Here is a 26999-nt window from a genome sequence, read left to right on the forward strand (position 1 = left end):
CTGAGATCAGCTGGCAGAGTTGATACAAAAATCTAGGTCTTCTGATTCAGCCCAGTGCCTTTCCCTGTATGTCACACCGTTTCCCTCATTATCTTGAGATTTGCTGGAGCCACAGGACTACATAATGATTGTGCATGTGTGGGTTTTAGTGCTACAGCTGAATTAACTCATCATGTCAGTCTAAACCCTGAGTGCGTTTCCGCCACACATGGTAAACCGCCACTCCTGCGGTCTCAGAATTGGGTGCCTGGAGGATATAATCACCTGGAGAGCTCTGCTGCTGCAGCCTCTGTTTGCACTTCTCTGCCTCCACGTGTCTGGAGGCCTGGACCGAAGGGGTGGAGCACAGCGCTGCACATGTAAAGGCATGCAGCCCCACGCTGAGCCAACGTGGAGCCCAGTGAGCAGTATTCATGTGGACTCCATATATTTTTGAAAATCCGGGGTGTAGTTTTAAGGTGGATTTAATTCCTTCTTAAGAACACTTGTTTAGCAGGATCTGACACTGAGATGGAGGGGTATTGCCCAGGCCTCCAGTGATGAGGATTTCTTTGTGTTTTCTCTGGGCTGGAAACATCTCTTCAGAATTAGCTTTGCCTTTCCAACTCGTGACATCTCTTACATTATTGGGTGGCAGATTTTGTGTAATGGATTTTATTGATAAGGAACTGAATATAAATCTTTTTTTTTTAATTTATTGGGGTGACAATTGTTAGTGAAATTACATAGATTTCAGGTGTACAATTCTGTATTACATCATCTATAAATCCCATTGTGTGTTCACCACCCAGAGTCAGTTCTCCTTCCATCACCATATATTTGATCCCCCTTACCCTCGTCACCCACCCCCCAACTCCCCTTACCCTCTGGTAACCACTAAACTATTGTCTGTGTCTATGAGTTTTGTTTCTCATTTGTTTGTCTGTTCTTTTGTTGTTTTTGGTTTATGTACCACATATCAGTGAAATCATAGGGTTCTCTGCTTTTTCTGTCTGACTTATTTCGCTTAGCATTATACTCTCAAGATCCATCCATGTTGTCACCAATGTTTCTATATCATCTTTCCTTAACGCCGAATAGTATTCCATTGTGTATATATACCACAACTTCTTTATCCATTCATCTATCGAAGGACATTTTGGTTGTTTCCATGTCTTGGCCACCGTAAACAAAGCTGCAATGAACATTGGAGCACACGTGTCTTTATGTATAAATGTTTTCAGATTTTTTGGGTAGATACCCAGGAGAGGGATTGCTGGGTCATATGGTAATTCTATTCGTAATTTTTTGAGGAACCTCCACGCTGCCTTCCATAGTGGCTGCACCAGTCTGCATTCCCACCAACAGCTGAATATAAATCTTAACAGTGTTTTAAAGTGATTGTTTAAGGGGACTTTTGCCATTTTAGGCCAGGACCAAAATCAAATTATGTCCCAGGCTCTGTGGGATTTAGAGTTTCTTGGTTGTGGTGCTGGTCACCCTGCATATGTTCTCGTTCTAATACACAATGTAAAACATATCAAGATACTTACATGGATTTGGGGATTCAAATAGCAGTTATGGAAAATCGTTTCTTTTTGTGTGAAGTGTACTCGCTCCTCCCATTTGAGTTATACCAGCCTCATTTACAGCCCATCCTAACTTTGTGCCCGTATCCATTCTCAGAGAAGAAGTGTTCCTTTTCCTTACAAGCAATTTCTAATTTTTCAAGGGGCCAGCCAAAGTTTGCTTTTGTTGCTTTTGTAATGCATGCCCTATTTCTCAGAGCTCTTTACCAGGAACAACACACACAGTTGGGCTGCCTGAGGCATTTTAGCTTCAGGTGTTGGTGCTGTTGATTTGCCTGTACTGGACCTTCCTGTACAGCCTCTGGGGTTCCTCATTTCCTTCTGTGCTCCCTTGGTCCCACTTACTCGTTGCTCATTTGGCTTTATTGACTGTGAGAGGGTATGGGCAGGTGGGAATTACGATACCTTTGCGTCTGGTTCTTTTTTTTCCCCCTTGAGAGCTGGTATTAAAGAGGAGGATGGGAAGCTAGAGAATTGTAGGAGGGAGAGGAGGCAGAGCAAGCTAGGGTGATGATTGCCCATTAGTTTAGCCGGATGTTAGCACTAGGAGATGGTAAATGAAAGCAGGCTTCCCCTACAAGGTCCCTTTCCTCCTCGTTACTGCCTTAGGCCCTTAGTGCCTCTTTCCTGCCTAGGTTCTATAAATTACTAGCATTTATTACCTCAGGTATATATTGAATTAAAAATGTTTCTGTAGGCTGGTCTGGAAACCTAATCACTCTTTATGATACTGTTTCTATGAGAAGCTGTATTCTGAGTTCCAAATAAATTACGAACATTCCTTAGGAATATGAAACATCTGCACGTTTAGGTAAGTAAATATACCCTTTGTCTCTGGCTCTTTTTAAGTTTGTACTTCCTTTCAGAATCTAGAGTTGTGACAGATAATTTTGAAGATACCAGAAGGGCAAAAAGCATATTCTTTTCTGGCATTAAATCTCATTTGCTACCTCCACACGCTTCTAAGAGCTCTACATTTTCTTTTCAGTATCTTTCAGAAGACCATGTTTTGGTCTTTGAATAATTCTACTTTCCGAATATAGTCTGTAAACTGGGAACTTGCTTTTAAAGTACTATACAGAGTTTTCTTGTTTTAGAATACCTTTTTTTTTTTTTTTTTTGGCTGACTTCCCTAAATACTGTAAACTCAAGAAAAAGCTCCATGGTTGCAGATCTGGTATCGATTATCATTAATTCTTTCCTTTATGACTTTTCCACTTAAATACACATTTAGAAACAAACCAAATAAACATTAAATAACATAACTAGATTTTTGACTTGGGTGGTCCAGTTAGTTTCAACATGTGCTTAGCTTTGAAAGGTGGTTATAAAAACATTACATTTAACCAACCCATTAAATGATTGCAATGGATTTTTTTATTAAAAAAATTTAAGTGTATTAATTCATGTATCTTTAAAAAGAAACCTGGGATTATTTATAATTGTATTGCTATACAAAATAAGTGAAAAGGTAAATTTTTGCACTTATCAGCATTTGGTCTCTATTTCATTTTATTCTGTGAAAACCTGATTGACTGGTTTTCATCTATGTGACTTTGGCCAAGTCACTTAACTCTGAGCTTTGGTCTCCTCATTTGTGACAGGGGATATATACTGGTTGTTTCCCAGACTCTCACTTCTGAAATGCTAGGATTCTGCAATTCTGTAAATTTAAAAATTGATTATTTAAAAGAATCACACGAAGCAGAAAGTATACTATTTACTTTGCAATAGAAGTGGGGAGATGGAAAGTTCTGGAATGATCAATAAAGGTTAAAAATAACATACAATCTGAGCCTCCTTTAAAGCACCAGTCTTTATTCATTGCCCTGTTTATTGAACTGTGCATATGGTTGGGAAAATAGATGGGGCATCTGGAAAAAATATTAAAAAAAAATTATGGGCAGAGACTATGCCTTAGCACCTTAAATACTTGTATGTTTTATTACAGTGAGTGGTAATACTGCCATTAAATACAGTGCTAACTACGTGAATTAGCTCCATTAGAATCATTGTGGATTTGGCCCAGTGGTGTTTCGGTGCTTTCTGGATTGTTTGTGAGAAATCAGAGCTTCTAGAGCAAGTCTTAATTCTTCATGTTGGTATTTTGCATGTGTCTCCCCAGTATAGGAAGAAGTCCTTTCCCTTTTTGTTTTTCTTTCTCTTTCACATCTTTTTGTGATTGTCTTTGCTCTGCCTTTTGAGCGGTCCATTTCCCCACGTTACAGTGAGAGTTTCTTAGGGGGCAATCAGTTGCCCTAAGTTACTTCCATTAGGGTTCTTAGCTGGTTTCCTTGACTAAGAATTGGGGATTAGACAGTGATCTTGTAAAACCACGCAGAGAAAGTGGTTAGATAGAGGACAAATATATTAAATGTTTAAAACAAAATTGGCACTTTAACTTACCTCTTTTCAAAATGAGACATGAGCTGTTAGTTAAATCTGGTTTCTGCATGCAGAACCTGGGGCAAGCCATTCTGATTTGTCACGAGGCAGCCTTTGGGCAAATGTTAATGGTACATGAAGGAAAAGTGACCACAGTGTTTCATTTAGCTTCCTTTGATCACTGTTAATTGGTTTTTAATAATACACCAACCTTTTATCCAAAACCAAAATATTTAAGTCTGGCAATCAGTTCCGCCCACCCCAAACCTAGACTGGAAAGAAGAAGATTGGCTATTTTGTCAATATCTTATATAAGCAACTCATTCTTAAGAAAAACTGTAACAGTGGAGACTTAGGAACTTTTTTCCCTGTTTGTCCCAGGATGATGAGGGAGAGGAGAGATCATATTTTTAGTGTCTCAAGACCCTACCTAGTACTTGGAGTATAGTAGGGACTTTCTGTTATTAGGCTTCTTGTTGGATTTGGTTTCTTAGGACCCTGCAAAAATCTTCATTTGGATTTTTTTATAAATGAGATAACATCTACTTGGTTTGGGAAGGCAGAGGATAAAATGAAATATGTCCCTTTTGTCCTTCTGTTATAACTTCAGAAATGAAGGATTTCCCCCCTTAGAATGGGTATAATCAGGTTTTGTTTTTTTTAACTCTGTAAATACAGAGTAAATGTTAACATTTATACTTTAATATTCACACTTAGTAATAGAGAGTTAATGAGAGACTTAAAAAAGAATCTTAAACCCTACCTCTCAGTAACAGGCTGGTACAATATGATTAAGTTCTTAGAAATCAAAGAAAGAGGTCAGAGCCGTCCGTGTTAGGACCATGTGTTGCTTAAAGTGGGAGAGAATCCGGCCCCATCTGCTCTATTTGCAGGTGATTGGGCTCTTTATAAAACACGGGTTTGTTACCATCTCCACTTAGAACTTGGTTACTTAGCTCTTTTTCTGTGAGTTGCGTGGCCATGCTTTTGCCATTACTTTGTCACCTTCTTGCTTGACTTGATATTTTTAGGCTTCTCAAGGATTTATTGTTCTATGATCCAGGCATCCTGCCTTTGGATAATTCCACTCGCTGCTTGGGTGCTTAAAGGCAGAGCCTGTATTTGTCAGTTGGTGGTTTAGACAAGTTATAGGTAAAACATTATGAAAGAAGCTGTCTAGATTCTTATCTCTCTCGCTCCAGCAAAATGAGACACAGAGAAATGAAGTTTCTGAAAAGGCTTTGTTTGAAAAAGGGAGATGCTGGTGTCTAAGAACAAACTCAAGCCAGTAAAACAGAATAGGGCCTGGAGGTAGGGGAAGCCATCATAAAGCTTTATGTGAAAAAGCCTAATGTGTGAAGTTAGGCCTGGTAAAATCTGAAACACCAAAATAAGCCATCCTGGAATGTGAAGGTGTTGGTTTTATAAATTAAATAGAATGAAATCTTCAGTGCACCTGAGATCCCAGGATGGGTTGGTAAAGACACAGTGAATGTGAAACATGATCTCATTTTAAATGTTTCCATTTGTTTTACGTGTTTGGTTTGTTTTATAATATCCAGATGTGAAATCTAAAGGCTGAAAAAAGGTCTGTTGTTAAGACAGCAGTGTTTCTTTGATATGAAATAGTTTAAGGGGATCTAAGAGACTGCAAGATTTATTTTTAGACAACATCAAGCCACACTTGTGAGGGGAGGAGTTGGGAAGAGTACATGTGCTCGGAGCCTGGTTAGCCTGGAGTTATCTATCTATAGTTGCCTGGAGCTTGGAAAAACTGGAAGAAGCAATTGCTCAATATAAACTCCCGCAAACCTGCTTTTCAAATTATGCCGAAGTGGCCATGTCAGATCTGTGACCCTCCCAGCTCACTTCTTAACAAGCCCATAGTTTCACAAGGAAAATGATCTGGGTTAGAGGAATCATTCATTACATTTTAACCCACAAATTCCTTTTGACTAGCACCTCTTTAGCCCATTTTAAACTCTATTAGTGGAGAAAATGATATCTAAGCAAGAGTAAGAAGATGAAGTCACTTATCGTGAAATTTCTGTAAACCATTCATTATTATAAACAGAAGATCTAGTTTCTTTTGGGGCCTGTAGTGAAGTATTAGTTTCATGGCTGTTAGTTTTTTTCTTTTTTCTTTTTTTTTTTTACTTTACCGCCTTGAGTCATCCTTTGACTTGACATGCCATCTACAAAGAAATGATTACAGTAGTTGATCTTGACACACAAAATAATTATATTTACAAAATTATTTAAAAGGTTTTTTATTTGCTTCCTGCAGCAAGCCTGACATAAGTCTGTACTACATAAGTGACGTTTTGAAGACAGGATAGACATCCTCCTGCTTTCATGAGGCTGTTGGTCTCTTCTTGCCAGTATGTGGCTGAGTACCAGACTTAACAGTTACCACCACCACCCCGTGCCCTTTCCTCAGTGAAACACACTGTGGAAGTGCATAGGGATATAAGGCTCCTGGCACACAGTAGACACTTAGTAAACACTTAAAACACTGTAGGCAGCTGATAGTAAGTGGCAGCCCTGGTGGATGAATTCTGAAGTAGATGATGAGCCATGCTAAGTTTTTATTTCCCAGCCTCAGGTCCAGTGCCCAGGCTCATACAATACGATACTGGAAGGATAGCTGCTGGCATTTTACTGTTCTTTTACAGACTCAGCTTAGGAGGATTTTGCAGTAGAGTTTGAATCTTGATCCTGATTGTCCTTCCCCCAGTGTCGCCGCTTTGAAGGCTTTTGTTGTCTGAGGAAAGTTGTCCTCCCGGCCTTCTTACCAATTTTGGCAAAGGATCAACGGATAAACCTCATGCCCCGAAGATCTCATACAACTCCGCTGGTATCAGGACACTGATTACATGCAAGCAATCCCCACACTAAGAGCTTTAAACGTGAGATTTTTCTTTGAAATTTGAAAGAAAGTGGAATAAAAATGTGCTTGCTTTTCAACATAGATTGATTAGCTGGCATGGAGGGAAGGCTGGCCTTTGAAATCTATAGGCATCACGTTGCAGGCGTGACCCCACTGACCCTGGTAGATTAGTAATGGTCTACGCAGCCTGCTCTGTCAGCACGTCTGGCAGGGTGTGCACAGATGGTGCCAGTTGGAGAAAATCACTGCCGAACGCCGCACTGCAGCCTAGCCTTGGCTGTGCAGCCTTGGGAGGAGGAGCCGAGACTGGGCTGTTTACAGACTTGTTCCTGCCCAGCGCACTGGAATAGACCTGGGGATGCCAGTCTGGTCTAGGGTGCCGTGGCAGATTGTGATTTAAGTAATGCTTTCTTGTCGTAGTTTAAGCCTTCCTGCACCGTTGAGCAACTGGGACTTTTACAAGGTCTGTGGCCTTGGGGTTGCTCTGAAAGGGAATTTGAAACGATTACTGATCTCATTCCAAGGAGTCAAGCATATAATGCAATACTTGTTTTCCTAGCTTCAATCAGCCTCAGGAAAATGGGAGTAGCCTGGAACGGGAGAAGGAGGAGTCTTTAAGAGTTTGAGTAATCAATTTAACTGAAGGGCAAAACGAATTTTATTATAGAAAGCAGCATACCCGACCTCTGTCCTTTCCAGCCGCCATTGGTTTCTGGCTTGTCAGCTGGTAGCCTGAGCGTCTAGAATCAACCCGCCTGTGTGGGGTCAGGTCCTAGAAATGGTGACTCTGCTCCCCAAAGATAGGAAAGAAAAGTCTCTCATTAACACTTAGCCTTCGATTGAAATAGTCTCAGCATTGAACTGAGCTGGAACTGTAAGCATGCTCTTCTGAATTAGACATTTTGTTCTTTGAAAATTCTACTTGGAATTGCATGGAAAGTCCAGTGTTGAGGAAATGTACCCTCCTAAAATACCTGCATCTGAGCCGTGTTTCCGCAGGTTGAGGACAGGCTGAAAGAATACTGATGCTGAACAACAAATCGTGGGGGTGTCTGTAATTGCAGAGTGTCATTCCATCAGCTGGTGGACTGTCACCATTTGTAACTTTGTCTCCTTCCGGCCACAACTTTGTTCATTGAGTCTTTGTCCAGATTGTCCTGTCTTTGCTACTTGTTACTGTTTAGCTGACTTGTTGGGTTTTGGGGGGATTGTTTTATGAAATATGTTTCATTCTTGAAGAATTTTCCTTGGAGATGTTGCTGTTGTGAAATGGGAGCTGCTTTTTTAAGCGGTCACTTCTGATAAGTTTACAGTGGCTTCCTAAAGGAAACTTTATCTCCAAAGATATAAGGAAAGAGATCTTGTTCAATAGGTGCTGGTGCTTTTGGGAGATCGGGGCATAGCCTGAAGAGCTGAAAGCATGAAAAGGGCATTTGCTGAACTCAACACAGTGGGGACACTGAAGACAGCATCGCTTGGTAGAGTCTGGAAGAGAGAGGGACACTCAGAAAGCATACTTAACTCTGACAGAAGTGACGTGTACCTCTTCTTGGTTAATAGAGCATCGCCTATGCAGCTTTTTGACTAGATGTGAGGTGGATGAAGAGAGAGATGTCAAAGATGGCTCCCTGGTAGGACAAAAGGGTAAATGGTGAAATGCATTTTGCAGAGGAAGATGAGGAATTCATCTTGAAGCAGTTTGTACTTGGAACGTCCATTATTAGGTCCTTGAATGTCAGGGTCAGGATTTGAGCAGAGACGTCTGGGGTAGAGAGAGAAATGGGGGCATTGTTGACACATAGCTGGTCATGAAGCCACCGGAGTGAATACGATTGTATAGCAAGCTAAGAGAAATGAGAGTGAATGAAATTCCGTAGAGAACAAAAAGCAAGCTAGAATTCTCCTCCCATTCTGGTATTTGAACAGTGATGTGTATTTAGAGAAGATGGGTAACAAAATATTTAGTAATTGATTGTGTTGGGATCATGCTTCTTATATCAAATAGATAGGAAAATTCATAAGAGCCTTTGGAAATACAAAAATGAAATTCTTGAAAATAACCCTGAAGTAGAATTTTGGAGTGCCTTGGTCCACTTCACAGATGCTGCTATACCACTTGAAGCAGATGCCAAAACAAATGAGAAGACAGATAGCTGAGAGTTTGTAGTACATGAAGCAAGCATCTGCTAGTTTATTTAGTAGCGGGAGCAGGAAGAGCAGAGGGATGAGAGCAGCAGAAGCCAAGAATAAAACCTGGTCAAGCAGCCACATCAACCGAGCTTGGCAGACAGGCCTACTGGCTTTGATAATTATACTGGTGCCTGCTGTATGTGTGCCTTTTCCACTGAGTTTAAAAAAGGCTTTCCTCTAACTACTGGGTCTCTGAGAAGTTGAGCTGCTTTGCCCTTGGTGGTTTTTTCCTGTGGAATCTTTGCTGTGTCTGTGCTCTAGGCTGTGTCTGCTGACTCCACGGTAATACTCTGGGCCCTGCTCTTTCACACAGCTCCTGCCCATCTCCACCTCCTGCCTGAGCTCATAGAAGGTTTGTGAGGACATGCCCTTCTGGAAGAGCCCAGCAGAAACCGCATGACTGCATGGCGAGGCTGGCACATGTAGACTTGACCAAAGCCTTGTCTGTTTTTGTTTTTCTTTCTCTCCCTCCCCCTCCCTTTTTCTCTCTCAGTACTTTTGACATAAATAATATGTAACGGACTAAGAGCGATAGGAATTTCATGGCAAGGCTTGTAGCTTGTGGTGAGGGCTCATTAGCACTGGAACTGCCTTTGGATTAATACTTTTATTTTGAATAGAACTCCCTTTTTTTTTATACCCACAATTGCCACCATTTCTGTTGTAAGTATTCTAATTCTGGGAATGATATAGAAAGAAAATATACCCGAAAATGTTAGGGAAATGAATCCCCAAAAGAATTCTGTACTTTTGATTCTGTATACCTCCACTTTATATAATCCCAGAATAAATGTTCAAGAGACTTTTCATTTTTATCCATAGCTGGGGTTTTGCTAATATTGTTTTCTGGGAGAAGGTAGCTATAGACAATAATGATTGATGCATTTTGGCCCTCTGCTTTTTGTATTATCCTTTAGAAGGGAATACAGGGTACATTGAAACTAGGATATCCTAAATGTGTGCAGTTGGAAATACTTCTGGCATGTTAAATTTTTTTGTTCTAAAACTCAATTTCGTTGGTCATAAATGTGTTTTCTCTTTTTGCCCAAGTCAGTATTTAAAAAAAAATTTGTTCACAGCTTCCTTTATATAAATATTATGCAATAATAAAAGTTGAGTCCATCCCCCTCCTCTCTTTTTCTGCCTATCATGTACTGGACACTGTGCTACCTTCTGGAACTCAAAAGATGAGTAAGAAACGGTCTCCGTTTTCAAGAAGCTTAGAGTCTAGTGGTAGTGAATGCAGACATAAATAGATGGTTTTAGTATAGTGTGAGAAGGGCTGTGGGAGTGTAACTAAACTGTTCTTGGGGGCTGGTATCGGGGTGCTTTTGGGAAAATACTCTCACTTGATCTTGAAGAATGAGGTGGAGTTAATCTAATCTAGGAAGAGTGGCATGTTTTCTAGTCAGAGGGGCGAGTTTTAAACATCACGGGATAGGCAGATAACTACAGTCATTTTGTATTCAGTATTGGTGAGTTCTAAGAGAGGGGGTGGGCAGCCTGGTGGGAGGCAAGTCTTGAGAGTAAAGCCAAGGCCAGGTCTTGGAGTAAGGTTTGTATATATAGCTGCTGATATGTGTTTGATAGTAGATGACTCTTCCAGTGGTATGGAGAATGGATGGAATTGGGAAATGGGAAGAGACTTGTAGTAAGGAATCCAGTTGGTAGTTAATGCAAGACAGATTGAAGGCCTGGATTAAGGCAGGGAATACAGGACAGTCGGGAGGAGATGGATGGATGTGAGAAATATTTGGAGATGAAATAGGCCGGACTTTGTGTTTGTGGTTGTGGTATGGTGCGTGTGGGGGTGATAGCAGGTGAGGGATGGGGATCTCATCTCTCCACCTGAAATGGTTGGGTGGATAGCATCATCTGGGATTGGGAACAGAAGAGGAAGAATAAACAGTTGTGAGTTTGTATCATTAACACATTTCCTAAGTATTTTTTCAACTTTCAAACTGCATCTAGGGTCATGTTTTACTTCTCCTTTATGTGTCCGTCCAAACCTGGCAGTAGTGATTTTGAAAACTCTGGATTGTAAGAATTACTGTCTGTATTGGGCCTTTATATCTAGAAACATGAATTTGGGAGGACTAGAATTGCCCCATTCTCGTGATTTTGAGGACTTTCCTCAAGTAACCCACAATAAAGCCTGTCAGCACTATCTTCATAATATATTCAGTTTCTGGCTCCTTCTTATGGTTTCTACTGCTACCGCCCTTACTGTGTAGCCTGCTTACTCCCTTGATAGTCTCTACAAAGCAGCTAGGATGGCCCTTCTATAACGTAATCAGATTATACTACTCTCTGCTTCAGCCTCCAGTGACTTCTCATTTCACTGAAAGTTTAACAGAAAAAAAAAAAAAGTTGTAGGTTGGGTTCCCCAGGGCAGAGACTCTGAGTCTGAGGTTTGCTTGCAGGAGGCCCATTGCGGAGTGCTCTAGGGAACAACACCTGAGAGGGGTGAGGGACACAGGATTGGGCCGAGTGAGGTTGAGCTGTCATGCAGTTCCAAGAGGAGCGTCAGCTGACCTTACAGTGATCGCTGAAGCTTGATGACCCTTCAGACATATCCCTGTTACCTTTCATGGACCAGCCACTGTATGTACCCAAGAAAGGGTAACAATTCAGTCAGGGCCGTTTCCTTTGTCATGCAGTGCCTGGAGAAGGACTCAGCTGGAGCTGTCAACAAGCAACATTTCCAGCAGCTGGAGGAATAAGTGTTTTAATCCCCATAGAGTATCTGAATGGGAGGGAACCCACATGGCCTGCAAGACTCTGTATATTCTGATTACTTATTGCTACCACCTCTGTGACCTCAATTAGTACCTTTTTTCCTTCGCTCACTTTGTCACCTTGTCAGTAGATCCTAAATGTATCATAATGATACACATTTAGTTAGATTTTGCCTCATGGGAATGTAAGCTCTGTGAGGGTAGGGACTGCTTACCATTTTTACGTGCCTTTTGAGTGTGTATCTTCAAGTGTTTTGAAACTTATTTTTGGAGAGATAGCCTATAAAGTTGTACTTTTCTGTAGGAAAAGTAAACATTAAAAGATTTAGAAGTGCAAATAAAATATAATTTAGGTGGTAGTTGATATTTTGGCCTGATTCTTGTGGGACTCCTTTGGATACACAAATGCACCCAGAGCACTTTCCATGTAATGAGATTTACAACAAAGACTTTCCACAGTCCCTCTTTTTCAAGACTACATCTATTGTACCATTTAAGGGTGTACTCGTTTGCCATTGCAATATAATTTTATATTGGACAAGCTTCACTTGAAATAAACATGTATTTATCTGAAGGCAGAAATTAGGCTATCGTTGTTAATAATTCAGAAGAGTTTTCAATTAAGCATTAACAACAACATTGCCTTTGGCTGTGATCTGAGTGTCTGAGCTCATAATAACACTGAATTATTTTTCTCAATGAAGATAAAATGAAACCCCACATAACCAGAATTCAACAACTCTAACTCTTTAACCAACATATGCTCTCTTTTAGCCTCTTTCTTAGGAGAAAGGATATATGATAGTAAGACATATCAAGGATTTCAGTTTTTTTATTTGTCCTTTCCCAGGGATATCCTGAAGTCTGTGGACATTTGATCCAGTGTTCTGTGACAACATCAGCAGAGTTCACAACATTAAAAATTCTGATTCAAAAATATGATCTTGCACTACTTGAACATTCTTTATCATCAAAAAATGATTATGTTCGTTACATGGAAATATGGACTAATTAATGTATTTCCTACAGATCTCAGTGAAAGTTACAGAAAGGCTTCTTTTTATTGGGTGGGAGATGAATTGCATGATCTGTACTGTCCTTGCTAACTCTTAGCACTCCCCACCCCCGTCAGAAGACTTGAACCATAAATAGTTTTCTGGTTAATCTTTAGTGAGTCAGAAACTCAGTTTAAACAACTCATTCCACCTTGGAGTCTAATAACACATTTAGTGCATGTACTTTTGGTCGGAAGAATCTCGAACATTTAGTGATTGTAGACATACGAATGAGTCTTGTTCATTTCCTGGAGCAATATGGTTGCTCTTCCACATTGCAAGTAAACATAGAGTGATTCCTCAGGCTACCAGAGGTCTTGAAGGTACTTGTATTTCTTGGCATGCTTCCTTCATTCTGTATGTATATATGTAAAAAACAAAGGTGGTGGCACTCACATATTTTATCTACATACGTTTTTTTCATTTTATTTATTTGCTACAAAAATGTATTTGAATCTAGCATACTTCCAAGTAGACCAATAGCATTCTCAGTACTTCACGTGTGACCCTAATTTTTTTTTTTAATAAAAAGGCACTTTCCCATCTCAGACACTAATTACTAAAATCACATAATTTGCCAGGCAAACACGACTCAGTGGTAGTATTTGAGCAACAAATCAATGAGCTAATATTGATGCAACATGAGCATGACACCATCTGGGGTTCTGTACTTGATTTATACAGGGAGACTCAGCATCTCGGTCTTTAAATGCCTCAAAAGCTAATTAATAGCAGATAAGAAAAGGCCGAAAAATATAACCAAAGCCCTTAAACCAATGTCATGGTTGCTAGTGGAGGAGTGTCATCATTCATTCATTCACTGAGTATTTGCTGAGCTCCCTGCTGCTTGTCAGGAGGTGTGCTGCGAGCTGGGGATAAATGGGGAATGTGACACAATCCTGGCCCTCTAGGAGCTTACAGGTGGCGTGTACTGGCTTTGACCATGTACTTAGCAAGATGAAAAGATCATCTTCAGTGAGATAATTATATAGACGACTTATTAGTAAATTGGCTGGAAGGTTTTACACCTGACTACTGCAGAAAGCACTCTTCTTCACTAGTACCGTCACATTTCTGTGATCAAAGAATGACCGTTCATTTGTTGAAAAATAATTTTTATCAAACATTGATATTTGAATTCTACCATTTTCATTTTGAATGCCTCATTTTAATCCATCAGTTGGTTATGGTTATATGCAGGGTTTTATTTTTTTTCCAGACTTTAAAAAAGGAATTAATTCCTCTCTGTACTAGCCATCTGCCTCCCCAAATTCAGAACTCAGCGATCATCATTCTCTATTGAGTTTTTATCAATATTTTGCCATATTTTGGATGATGTCCATTTTTGTAGGCTGTTAATGATGTTACCTCACTCTGTTTTTTGGATCTATGGAATGAATTAAGAAGTTAGACTCAATATCTAACACAAGCAAACAAAAATTCAGTTTAAGAAAGCTCTGAATTCCCTGAGAGAGATTTTTGTGCCTTGAGGCAATCACTTTTCAAATGGTACCTAATGCTGTGTGTGGATAGTCATACCCACCAAAGTAGCTTATTTACTGGATGGCATCTACACCATTGATTTTTGTAGAGTAAATCATAAAAGCCTATTAACATCCCATGATGCTGAGCGTAGAACTAATAGGAGAACATCTGTGAGGTCAGAGATCAGAAGTAGAGTTCAGAAAGTACCATTCAAAAAAGGATGAAATGGAAAACACATACAGAGGCCAGTGGGTGAAGCAAAGACTTTAGGGAAGGTAACAAAGAACAAAGTGTTTCACTGTGTGAGTTTTTTGTCAGTGGGATATTATGGCAAATTTTATCTATTGCTAACCTAATTTACTCTTCACCGAAATTTAGCTGATTTGAACATGCACACACCTTTTGAGCTTCCTCTAATTTTCTCTTACTAGGGTTTCAAGTATTTAACTTAATGAATTGAATTAGAAAATGCAGGAAAATTGAATGTTGCAATCTCATGTAATGCTTTTATGTTGGGGTGAGACCCATTGAAGAAAGAAATAACCGTTGAAACACAACAGTTGGGGACCAGCAGCACCCTGTGGGAATTCCTACAAAATAGCTGGGGGTGCTCTGAGACCGTGAGACATACCAGGGATCTGAGAACTGCACAGTAAGGACAATGGAGACATTTTTCTACTGCTTTAGATATTGTCCGGAGCCCATGTTGGACCCTTAACTGGCCTTGGAATGAAGGGGACGGTTGAATAGTTTGGGAACTTTTGTCAATTAAAAACTGGCAGGTATACTAGGGAAAGTAGTTTTGAATGTGAGGATTTCATTATATGTAGATTACAGTGAACAAGTCTTTAATGTTTATTCTATGCCAAATATTGTGCTAGGCATCGAGAGGTGTAAGATAAACAAAATAGAATCCTTGCCTTCAAGTGACAACTCTAGTGGACCGACATCCGGAAGGCTCTAGAACCTATTACAGGCCTCCAAAGAGAACCCTGTCCATGTGTTAAATTAGTTTAAGGTAAATCTTACTTAACTACTCATTTAGTCATCCATTAACCATTGTTTCGGTGGGAACTAGGGGAAGAAAGTCTATTTCTTAAAGAATATGATAAGGAAGGCGTAGTCAGATAAGTAGGAGGATTACCAAGAGAAAATGGTGTCTAGAAAACTGAGGGAAGAGTAATTTCCAGCAGGAGAGGGTGGGTCAGGCATATCAGTTGCCACTGAGAATCCAAGTAAGATAAGGTCACAAAACTGAGTTAGCAGTGATGTGGAGGTAATTGGCAATTTTTGGGAAAGACGTTGAGTGGAGTGGTGTGGGGTAGCCTGTTTGCAGAGGGTGGATGAGGGAAGTAGAGGTGGCTTCTTTTGAGAAGATTCTTTTGAAAGAGAAGGGATGTGTGTGTGAGAAATAAAGGAGGTAATGTAAGAATCAGACACCATCAGTACCATCAATTTGTAATTGTGATTTTGGACAAGTTATTTAATGTCTCTGGGCCTCCATTTCTTTGTCTATAAAACAAGGGCTGGTACTGGTAGTTACGACTTCAGAGAATCAAATGGATTAACACAGTTGTAGTAAGTAGATTCCTATTAGGTTGGTATCTTAAGAGAGATACAGTGAAAATGCAGTGGTAATTTAGAAGACAGATCAGTTACTTCCAGATTATGGACTATATACTGTATTTCTTGCTCTGTATATTTAGCTGTGCTGCAAACATAAAATTTACCATTTTCATTACTTCTAAGTGTACAGTTCAGTAGTGTTAAGTATATTCACATTATTGTGCAACAAAGCTCTATAGCTTTTTCCATCTTGCAAAACTGAAACTCTGTACCCATTAAATAATAACTCCCTTTTTTCTCCTTCCCCCAGCTTCTGTCAACCACCATTCTACTTTCTGTTTGTAAGAGTTTGACTTCCAGATACCTCATGAGTGGAATCATACAGTATTTGTCTTTCTGTGACTGACTTATTTCAAAATCCTTTTGAGGGCTGAGTAATATTCCATTGCATGGATATATCAGATTTTATTAATTCATCTGTTGATGGATATTCATGTTGCTTTCATCTTTTGGCTATTGAATAATGCTGCTGTGAACATGGGTGTGCAGATACCTATTTTTTTAAAAATAAGTGATGTTCACTTTTTGGTTCTGTGTGTGTGAGTCATGGCCAGTCCAAGGCCAGGTGCAAGAATGGGTCATGCAGGGGAGATTCAGATCATGTCATGAGAGATTCAGAAGACCACTGATGGAAGGAAGCAGAGCGCAAAGATGGAAAGACATTTTTCCTTTAGAATTTATGAAGTCCAATTCCCGAGTGCTGTGCTTGTTGTATTATTTTCCAGTAGAGAAGGGAAGGTCACATCTTCAATTCCTTTTTTAAATTTTAGTTGCTAGAGATCCTAAAGTGTGTCTCCTATCATGTTGGGCTGTCAAAACATTGTTCTTTACAATTTATTTTTTTTGTGTGTTATGAAGAACAATGAAAATAAATTACCCTATAGATAGGTGAAACTCCGCGATGGATGAAGAGGACATTACAAAATTCCTGCTGCAAATTATGTGCAAAGCTTGTGTTTCTTTACCGGCTGGGGATGGAGAGCGCAACCATCATTGTGCCTAGTCACTTCCTGGTGGTCTCCAGCTTCGGTGCTGTTGGTCTTATTCCTTTCCCACCTAAGTAATGACAAAAGAAAAGCAAAAATTGATGCTGTGTCTTGTGGTTGTCTTTACTGAACTTTTAAAAATGTGGCTGTTTTAAACCTGTATGGGAAGAAACTACTGTGTTTCCCTGAAAATAAGACCCAGTATTATATTATATTATGTTATGTTATATTATAATATTTATTATATTATATTATATTATATTATATTATATTATATTATATTATATTATATTATATTATATTATATTTATTATTATATTATATTATATTACATTACACCCACTATTATATTGTACTCAGTGTTATATGTATTGTGTATTATATTGTATTATGTTATATTATATCCAGTCTTATAGTAAAATAAGACCAGGTCTTATATAAATTTTTGCTCCAAAAGACGCATTAGAGCTGATGGTCTGGCTAGGTCTTATTTTCAGGGAAACACGGTATGTATATCCTGACAATCTCTAGAGAAGGGAGTTCTTTACCTGATCAAAGGTAGAACCATATTAGCAAGAGTTGATGTCCCAGGACGTGCTTCAGAGCTGAACATAGTTCATCTTACCAGGCAATATAGTAATCCCAGAGACTGTGGTCATTTCAAAATTTACTCTTTGACTTTGTCAAAGTTTTAGGAACAAGTTACGTTAGATGTCTCTTAAGTGACTTGATGTTGCAAAAGCTAATGCAGGGCTCTGAAGAAAGTAGATTGGGACTGTCATTTTGTACCCCAAAAGTAGGAAAAAAATTAAAAATCAACCAATTTAATGGCCATAATGCATGTTTTATCCCCTAACTAGATGCTAGCTTTATTCCCTGCTATCTTCCCACCTCCCTTCCCCATTTAAATTTGAGAACACAGCCATGCTCTCCTGTTTCCACCTTAGTTCCTGAGGGTCTCCTACCACACCTGCAGATCATCTGTCCGGGTTGTCTTCTGACCTATTCCACATCCCAGCTCCTTTGAACTTTTATTTCACTCGGTTCCCGCTTCCTTTAGATGTAGCATTAGGTGCGTAAAGAAGTGACAGTCTGCTCAGTTATATAAAGGATGTTGGGCAGTTTTGCTCCAACCTAACTAGAGCTCAGCCATATCAGAGACTTTGTCACATTTTCTGAGGAAACTGGGGCTCTTTGTGCTGAAGGGAAATTGCTTCGTGGGAGACCTGGGGACTTCTCTTAGGGGAGCGTGCTTTATTTACCACTGAACACAGATGCATAAAGTTCAGCACACAGGTTTCTCATTTGAAATCAGGCAGGAATCTACTGATCCTTTGTGCAGGCTTTTGTAATTTTAATATGAAAAGGTTAAATGTTATTTGGACATGTCATAGGATCTGGACCGGCTCTGGGTGAATTTGTGCTTGGCCTAATCTTCCAGTTCTGATTGGATGTCATTTCCCTCAAAAAGCGAGTAGTTTAATGTTTTGTAGGCTTTGAAATGTTGATCTGCAAGCTAAATAGAAGTGACTTTTTCAGAATAATAACTGTGAGAAACAACTGTTCCTGGGGGATAAAGCGTAGACACAGAATCGATAGACCAGGATTTCTTTCCTAGCTCGAATGTCTCCATGCTTTCTGAGTAAAGAGGAACACTTTCCCTCAATGTAAACATTTTTGGTGGATGGAGTTTTGAAAAGGACTGTGCCTTCCTTTACTTAGGTAGAGGATTTTAATTCTAAGTTTTGGAATTTTATGAAAGAATGGGAGAAAATACAGTGAGAAAACAGAGCAAGTAGTAAGAAGGAGGTATCAGTGGTTACAGTGAAAGGGCTGGCAGGTACCCAGGGCATGGGGAGAGAGAAGGGCAGAATTCCAAGCAAGACAAGGAAGCAAGACTTTGCTCTCTCCTCCTCCAGCGAATATGGTTTTACCTGACTCAATAAGTCTTCAGATACCATCTGCTATAGGAAGCCAAGTCTCAACATTTTTCACTTCAGCATGGACTAAAATTCTGTTTGTTCTGGTAGGCTTTCCCTGGACTTACTCTATTTCCTCCATCCTTCTAGTGCCTGTGGGGGCCCAATTCATACTAAGCTGTAAACTTTTCTCCTTAAATAAGACTTTTCCTCCACTCCCCACTCCTATTGTGGTTTACCTGTTGAAGTGATGATGTTCTTCTGGTCTAGGTGACTAGGTCCCGATATTAAGAAAATTTATGCTAGGGAGTCAATAGCTAGGTGTTTTATCTAGGGGATTTGATACCTAAGACACTAAGCACTGGTGGGGATTTGGGTATGCTGACAAGAAGCCTCGGAAGAGATTCTTTTGGAGTCTAAGGGCCTTTTGAAATCATGTAGGTATATTCTTAGCCAAATGTGTGGCTCTGGCCATATTTAAATAAATATGGTGTAGTAAGAATGTTTCTAAAAATGCAGAGTTTCTGTTATTCTACCTTAGAAGTTTCATTAAATATTAGAGCTGGAAAAATCCAACATTGGTCTTATTCTAAAGGTCTTTTTCATGAATTGATATATGTATGATTTGTTGCCATCTCTTGGGGTTGAGAGAAGGTGAAAACAAAAAAAGGGAAAAAGAAAATTCCCCCTGAAGCTCTGCTTCTCACTTGCAAGAAAGGCTTGGCCCTCGGTCTGGTCAGGATGAATGAGATTGGTCATGTGTTTGTGTTTTCAGGTTAATTGTTTATTTAGCTGGCATTCATTTGGATCTAAATACCCAAAACTATTTTACCTGAAGTGCCTGATTTTTGAGTAACGTTTGTGATCATTTATTGAAACCTCTAGGAATAAATCTAGATTTTGTAAGAAAAAAGGATAAATAAAAGGGTCATTAGAGTTATTAGAGAATGATATTTCATTTTTGACTTTTTCCAGAGAAAACTCAAGACAAGAGTTAGTTTGTTGTCTTCATCACGTACTTTATATCTCCTCCCAGTCGGTCAGATCCTTTTTCATGTGGCATTTAGGCCTGGAGTTTGTGTGAGTCGCCAAATGGACAACAGCAAATGTTCAGCCGTTTTACTGGTGTCAGGCCTAGCAAACTGGCAAATTATATGAATACACCAAATGCATAAACAAGTTTTCATGAGACAAATATTCCAAATGAGGACAGCAGCTGCCGGTTAGATCCTTAAGAATAGAAATGCCCCTCCTGATCCTCTAATCTGTTGTTTCCCCAGGTTGGGAAACGTCAGCTCTTAAGATTTATAGATTTAGGGCTCTGGGATAACAAGTTTCCTCTTTGAACTTTTTAGCTCTAAGAGCTTCTTGTTACCAACCAGACAAAGATATAGAGACATTTTATGCTTTCCTGTATAATTCTCAAGTCATTCACAACATCAGTGGTGGGCTTGACATTTTTTTTTTGTAGAGGGGACATTGGTACAAAGTACTCATCAATAAACCACGGAAATTTTCAGAAGGTCCCTTAAGCTAGTAACTTCTTTATATTGGTAACTGGAATACAAAACTCTTACACTTGTACATGGTTTGCTGTCTGAGCTTAATTGAACCTTAATTGAAAGCAATACCCTTAGGGTAATGGAAAAAACTCAGTCCCTCCTCTGCTCCTCCATAACAGCAATTCACTTTTGTGTCTGTAGTTTTTCTCTAATCCCTCTCTCCCAAACTTCCCCTTTAAAATGTTGGTGTTAGAAAGATGGTTTTATGCTTTGGAAGGTTGTTACCTGTGTAACTGAATTTGAATGTCTATGGCTCATTATTCAATGCTGAACTTGATATAGGAAATATCTCCTGGTAAATCAATAAAAGCAGCTTTAAGCATTGTTTACAATAGCCAAGATATGGAAACAACCTAAATGTCCATTTAGGGATGAATGGATAAAGAAGATGTGGGATGTGTACACATACATACACACACGAATATTACTCAGCCATGAAAAAAATGAAATCTTGCCATTTGCAACAACATGATTGGACCTTGAGGGTATTACACTAAATTAGTTAGATGGAGAAAGAGAAATGCTGTATGATTTCACTCATATATATTAAAAAAACAAAAACAAATGAACAAACAACAGCTTGGTGGTTACTGGAGGGAAAGAGAGTAGGGGTGTGTAAAATGGGTAAATGGAGCTAAATGTATGGTGACAGACGGGAACTAGATCTTTGGTGGTAAGAACGCTGTAGTGTGTACATGTTGAAGTATAATGTTGTACGCTTAAAACTTACATGTTACAAACCAGTAGTACCATAATTTAAAGAAAAAAAAAACGCAACACAGAAAAAAGAAAAAGAACAGAAAAAATACAGCTTTATATCTTGCTACAAATAATCAAGTGGCAGGTAGAAAGGACTTCTGATCTAATTGGTCCTATGATTGTTTTTGATTAAAAAAAAAATTGGTAAACCGCTTGGTCTCTGAATTTTCCTTTCTTTGATTCCATAGTGTCAGGAGAACATTTCCATGGATATTTTATTTATATAGAGAAACAAACCTAAATCTCAAACCACCACTTATAAAACCCACAGACTCCTGGGCTGTCATTTTGGTTGCGGACTCTGAACTCTTTTCTGGTTGTGTTCTGTGTGGTAGATGAATGTGTCCGATGGGGCTGCATTTTAAAAGCAAGACAGATTTAAGGATATAATTTAGTGATGTTTTGCTGAGTGCACTCCTCGCTATACATGTCTGTTCGTATATTTTACTATTGTAACAATATTCAGTTATCTCTCAGCCTACTTGAGGCAGGCCTAGCAATTTTGTGATTGTTTTAAACATACATCATAGCTCAATATGTGTCTGATTATGACATTAGCCATTTTTGGTTAACTTCAGTACTATTTTGGACTGTGTGTATGAATCAGTGTATATTTAACAAGTGAGCTGACTAAATGCCATTAAATGAGTTGTCCTTATTTTGGCTTATGCCCTGCCCCAATTTTAAGTTTTCATATTGAAATCTAGCATTTAACTACTACTTTTAAATCTCTGCCTTTTAATTTTGGATACCAAATATGGCAGATTTATTCAGGTGGCCAAGTAGACTTTTTCTGACCTTGAATGTGGTTTACTGGTATTACATTAAAAAAAAAAAAAGTATTTGCCATTTTAGGATAGCATAAGCCCATGAGATTTTCTAAAGATCATTTTTAAAGTCAGACTTGCAGCTGCCTGACATCTACATTTTTAGCCAAAAGGCATCTTCCTTACATTCGTGTTTAAGTGACCCTGGAATGCAGTGCAGGGGTAGTTTGCTCTGGGTTAATCTTTGGACATTTCATAGCTGACAGGCACCAACATCTGTGGTTTATATTGCATTGTTCTTTAGGTCTAGAAATAGCGTTCTCCTAAATCTAATGATAGGGGAATGTTTACTAAATGTGTTTTTTTTGTGTTTTTTTCCATTTGCACAGTTTTAAAGCTGGAGGTAAAACATAACACAAGTGTGATTAGAACAAAAACAAAACCCTGTCATTCAAAAAGTAATTCATAGCACTAGTAAGGTTAAAGTAATACCAGGAACTCATGTTTTGTTCTGGAATGTTCATCAAGATGTATTACTTTTGTTTAGTAACATATTATATCTGTGTACTTTAATATGAGTGCCAGATATTAGTTCACATAGGCTTATTGAGGAAAGTGTAGTTTTATATGCATATAGATTCAGGCTAAGGCATTTTATTTTTGTTTTTCCAAAGCACAACCAAAAAGTCAAATGAGATACTTTTGTTTTAATATAATTTCAATGGAGTCTGGATAAGAGAATCCTTTGAAAGTTGAGCAGACCGCAATTCATTTATATACAAAGAATTTTTGGTCCTACAATGTTGTGCATATAATCTTATTAGAAAGCCCTTTAAAATCAATAAAAAATAAAACAACTTTAAAAGTGTGGTAGCATTGAGTTCATTCTTCTAAAAAGAATCTATTTTTAATTATGTTACTCTTATTTAAATGTACAGAGTGGTTTTTATTGTTAAAATGCTCTTATCTGACATATATATTCACCACTGTCCAAAATATGTCATATTTTGTTCTAAGAATTTCTATTCTTAGTCATTTCAGAGCCTAATCTTTAAGGCGGCCATTTTGCTGAGAAGTAGTTAAAGCCAACAGTCTATCAGCTTGGTCTGGTTCTCTTGAAAGAGGTCATAATGCATTTCTTTGCCCAATGTGAACGTTAGTTCTACATTTTTGAATGAAATAAACTTAAAGTCAGAGAGTAAAATATAAAAAGTAAATCTTGCAGACAGAGCACTCATTAGCATCCACTCATCAATTTCAAATCTGGGAGCTGGGAGACCATTGTACTGTTATCAGACTGATATTGAGCTGATAACAAATTTGATGAAACGCTGGCAGTTGTGAAGGGCAACTGATAATAATGGTGCAAACTCAACAAAAAAGTTTAGTAAAATCTGCAGGAGGCATTTTCTGTCATTCGGCCTTGTTCCCTTGGCTGTTGGTTTTTGCTTGGCAAGAGGGAGGCGTGGTACTTATCTCTCCAGCTAGAGAGATTTTAATGTGCTTAAAAGTGTCGAGCACACACTGCTGTTACTGCCTCTCCCAGACAAGACAAATAAATGGAAGCAATGGAAGCAAATGGAAGTTGTATATTGAGTAGGAAATTCCACCCAGACTTATACAATTCACGTAAACCTGATAACAATTTGCATTTTTTTTTGTAATAAAAATAAAAGAAGGCTCTTTGAACTATTGAAAAGCCTCTTTTCCTCTTTCTGTTCAAGATGTAGTAACTGAATGGGCATATAATCTTTGAAAACGGGGTAGCCTCAAATAGTTTTCTCTAGGATTAACAGTACATTTTGATTCTTAACCACTTCTATGTAAAGTTAAATGAGATCTTCCATATAATTAAGTAGCATCTTAAACCATATGACTGGTCATGTTTCTGCCCTGCGGAGTTGATGAGAAGAAAGTCAGCCTAACAATAGGGACAATTCCACTAATTAAAGTCATGCCCAAGTAGGTTAACATGATCTAGATATTTGATTTTAATACAGCTTGGGAAGGGTACTGAGTCCTGAAATGTTCTGTTCAGAAAGCTTTGCTGTGTGTATAATTTGCCGTTAACATGGCTGATGAGTCTTAATTAGAATGATAAAGTTGCTGGTGTGATGTCTATTTGAGAAGGAACAACACTGGCTTGCCTACATATTATTATTTTTAATGTATTAAGATACCTTACTTTGGGAATGGCATTTCTGAGTACCTGTCTTCTCTGCTCTGTTTCAGGTGTGAATCATGGTGACACAGTGAGAGACGGTGATTTACTGCTTTGGGGGGCATGTGTGTGTATGATTAAGGGATGTAAGTGCAGGACTCCAGGATTTACTTCCTTCCTGTTCCAGCGGGGATAGCCGAAGAGAGTGAGTAATGGGATAATTTATAACACCACAGGCCCTTCATCAAGAGACCTCTAGTCAAAACAGGAAGATAAAACTCAGATTTCAAGAGAGCGAATACAACTTTGGTCCTCTGGACACACTTCTTTGCAAGCAGCAGAGTCTTCAGATTTTTCGTTTTACTTTTTCAAGATTTCCATAAAAAAGGTTAGTGTGTCAATATTGGTTAAATCATGTAGGAACTCTGTTAAATGTTATATATCTTTTCTCCATGCTTTTTGTTTCTTGACATTCTTACATTGTTGGGACATCAAAGAAACTTAGTGGCCTAATTATAGAACTCAGGTTCTATTTATAAGGTCAACGTATTATCAAGTGTGAGGAGTGTAATGACAAATTCAGCAATGTGTTTTTTTTTGGAGCTTACTAAAAACTGGTCTGTTTCTTAGAATCTTTCATTTCCATTTATATGTACTTCATTCCAGTTTTGAGATGATGAAATGGGGGTTGTGTGGATAAAGTTTTCCCCCCAACTTTGTGTGTGTGTGTGTGTTTAGGGCAAAAGGATTTAACTGGCTGTGAAGAGGACTTTATTAAGGATTTTTAAAAAATATTGCGAGCAAATTATAAGAGGAGTTGAACTGGGGGACATTAGGTAATATTCAAATGGTTTGTTTCATCTGCAGTAGGTTGAGATACAGAATTGTGCTTTATTTTCATGTCTTTTAAAAATGCTAAATACAGCATTTAGAACAAAAATCATTCTAAAATTAAGATGTATCATCACTTTGGAATTGCTTATTGTTCAGAGATTTTGGGCTGTATTTAATGCGATAGGATCTTTTGACTTTTGTTGGTGACATTAAGTTTATGAAAAGTGAATATCACAGTGTTATTTTGATTTCAAAAGTATTAATTTTACCTTTCACTTTGGAATGTCTTAGCAGTTGGCAGTAGAATTCTTATATTAGAGATCGCTTAAAAAAAAAAAAAATGGGAACAGTTCCAATCTCTTCCTTTTCTCCCATCTGCCCTAGGTGACTGAAACATTCCCATAAATAACTGGTACCCTTTTGAACTGACCTTGAGGTTCATGTGATGTAAATATTGATGGCCTTGACATTTCTTGGTATGTGTATAGTTCAGGAGGCACAGTATTTCCAGATAACTCAAAGCAGGTGGATGAGTGGGTAGATAGCCATAGTCTCACACCGACCCCTGTAATTCAGAGGGGTCCTCGCCATCACCCTATTTCTGGACTTTGTGCAGGGAGAATGTCTCAAAGACAAAGTAATCTACTAGTTCTGCTCCTCTAGGCCTATCTGTATCTAAATCTCTCTGGATTGAATCCATGTTAACCTGGCCTTATACTAAGAATTTTTCTAGGAGAAATAATATGTGAGTTGTGTTTCCCCCCTTTACATTAAGGAATTCAGTGCTACTACCAGGGTGATTGTGTACTAGCTAATTGTTTGGGCTCTGGAGTCAGAGTTCTCAGGTTCAAATTCTGGTTCTATCACTTAATAGCAATGTGACAGTAAGGAAATTATTCAGCCTCTCTCACCTTTCATTGTCTCAGCTATAAAATGGGGATAATGTATTAGAATTAAATGAGAGCTATCCAATTGTGATGGACAGTTTAGTCAAGATTTCTTAAATATTAGGCATTAATAAACTTTTAGGTATGCTGTACCTGTAAGAGACTAACCTACAAAGCTGGCAAGACCTACAGTGTAAGAAAATCTTCTGTCTATTTGGAGGTTCGCATTTCTGGAGTATATTATTTAGTTTCATGAAAATCATATGTTGGAAAAAATAAATGAGAATGAAGCATTGACTTTGCAGAAATGGTTTAACAAGTTTTATTTTGCTATGGGTTTTAAAGTAATTTTTCTGGTTTTACGGAATGTGTGTATTAGACATGGGAATATTAGAATATGTACTTACTTCATTGTATTGTAAAGCATTATTGGTAGCCTTAATTTTATACATCCATTGTGCTGCAGTTTTAGTTGCAGAACTACCCCCTGCAGCGATTATTATAGCACTTGAGAGGATGGAATTACTGCATTTTGTTTTGGGTATTTTTTTCACTAAGAAGCATGGGCACCATGAGATGGTACTTACCCATCTGTCTGTGGAAGCATTTGTATGTATATTACCTGAGCAATTAGGCGCCACTGAGAGAGGGGGTTTAAAATGGAGAAGAAAGAGGGAAAACCGAAATAAAAATAACATGATGGAAATTACAGAAGCTCTTTGCAAAGAATATCTAACTGTTCTTAAAAGCAGATTTCATAGCCAGTTGCAACACCATTGACTATTGTCTTTAAGAAACCACGCTCAATCCACAAAGTTGAAACTGAAGTGCAAATCTGGAGATTTTCCAGGGACGTCAAGCAGTGCAGTCTTCTACATCTCAGATTCAAGGGGGAAAAAAAAATCCAATTTACAAAGTAACTTCTTCCATTGATTGTGAGCTGTCATTGTTTGGGTAGATCCTGAAACATTAACTGATTAAATTATTCAATGCTATGCGGTCATAATTATGGCCTCCGCTGTTCTGAACTTCCAAATTTGTGTATTGACACATGGGATGTTCACTGAATGAGTAGAAGAGAGCAGAGTGGAATGTTCTGGTATCAGCTTGATCTTTCCTAAAGAGAACCAGTAGAAAGATGTTGAATTAAATTGGAATATTATTTACTGATTGCCTTTGCTTCCTAC

General features: G+C 38.5%; 1 long non-coding RNA gene across 1 annotated transcript in view; it reads left to right on the plus strand.

The window, feature by feature from the left end:
* Nucleotides 1-25252, plus strand: part of LOC308501317 — a 178603-nt gene extending 153351 nt beyond the window's left edge. The window contains exon 3 of the long non-coding RNA XR_013993865.1: nucleotides 24163-25252. This is a non-coding gene — a long non-coding RNA (uncharacterized lncRNA). The remainder of the gene's footprint in view (nucleotides 1-24162) is intronic.
* The last annotated feature ends 1747 nt before the right edge of the window (nucleotides 25253-26999 follow it).

Source organism: Rhinolophus hipposideros, assembly GCF_964194185.1.
Source record: "Rhinolophus hipposideros genome assembly, chromosome: 8".
NCBI lineage: Eukaryota > Metazoa > Chordata > Mammalia > Chiroptera > Rhinolophidae > Rhinolophus > Rhinolophus hipposideros.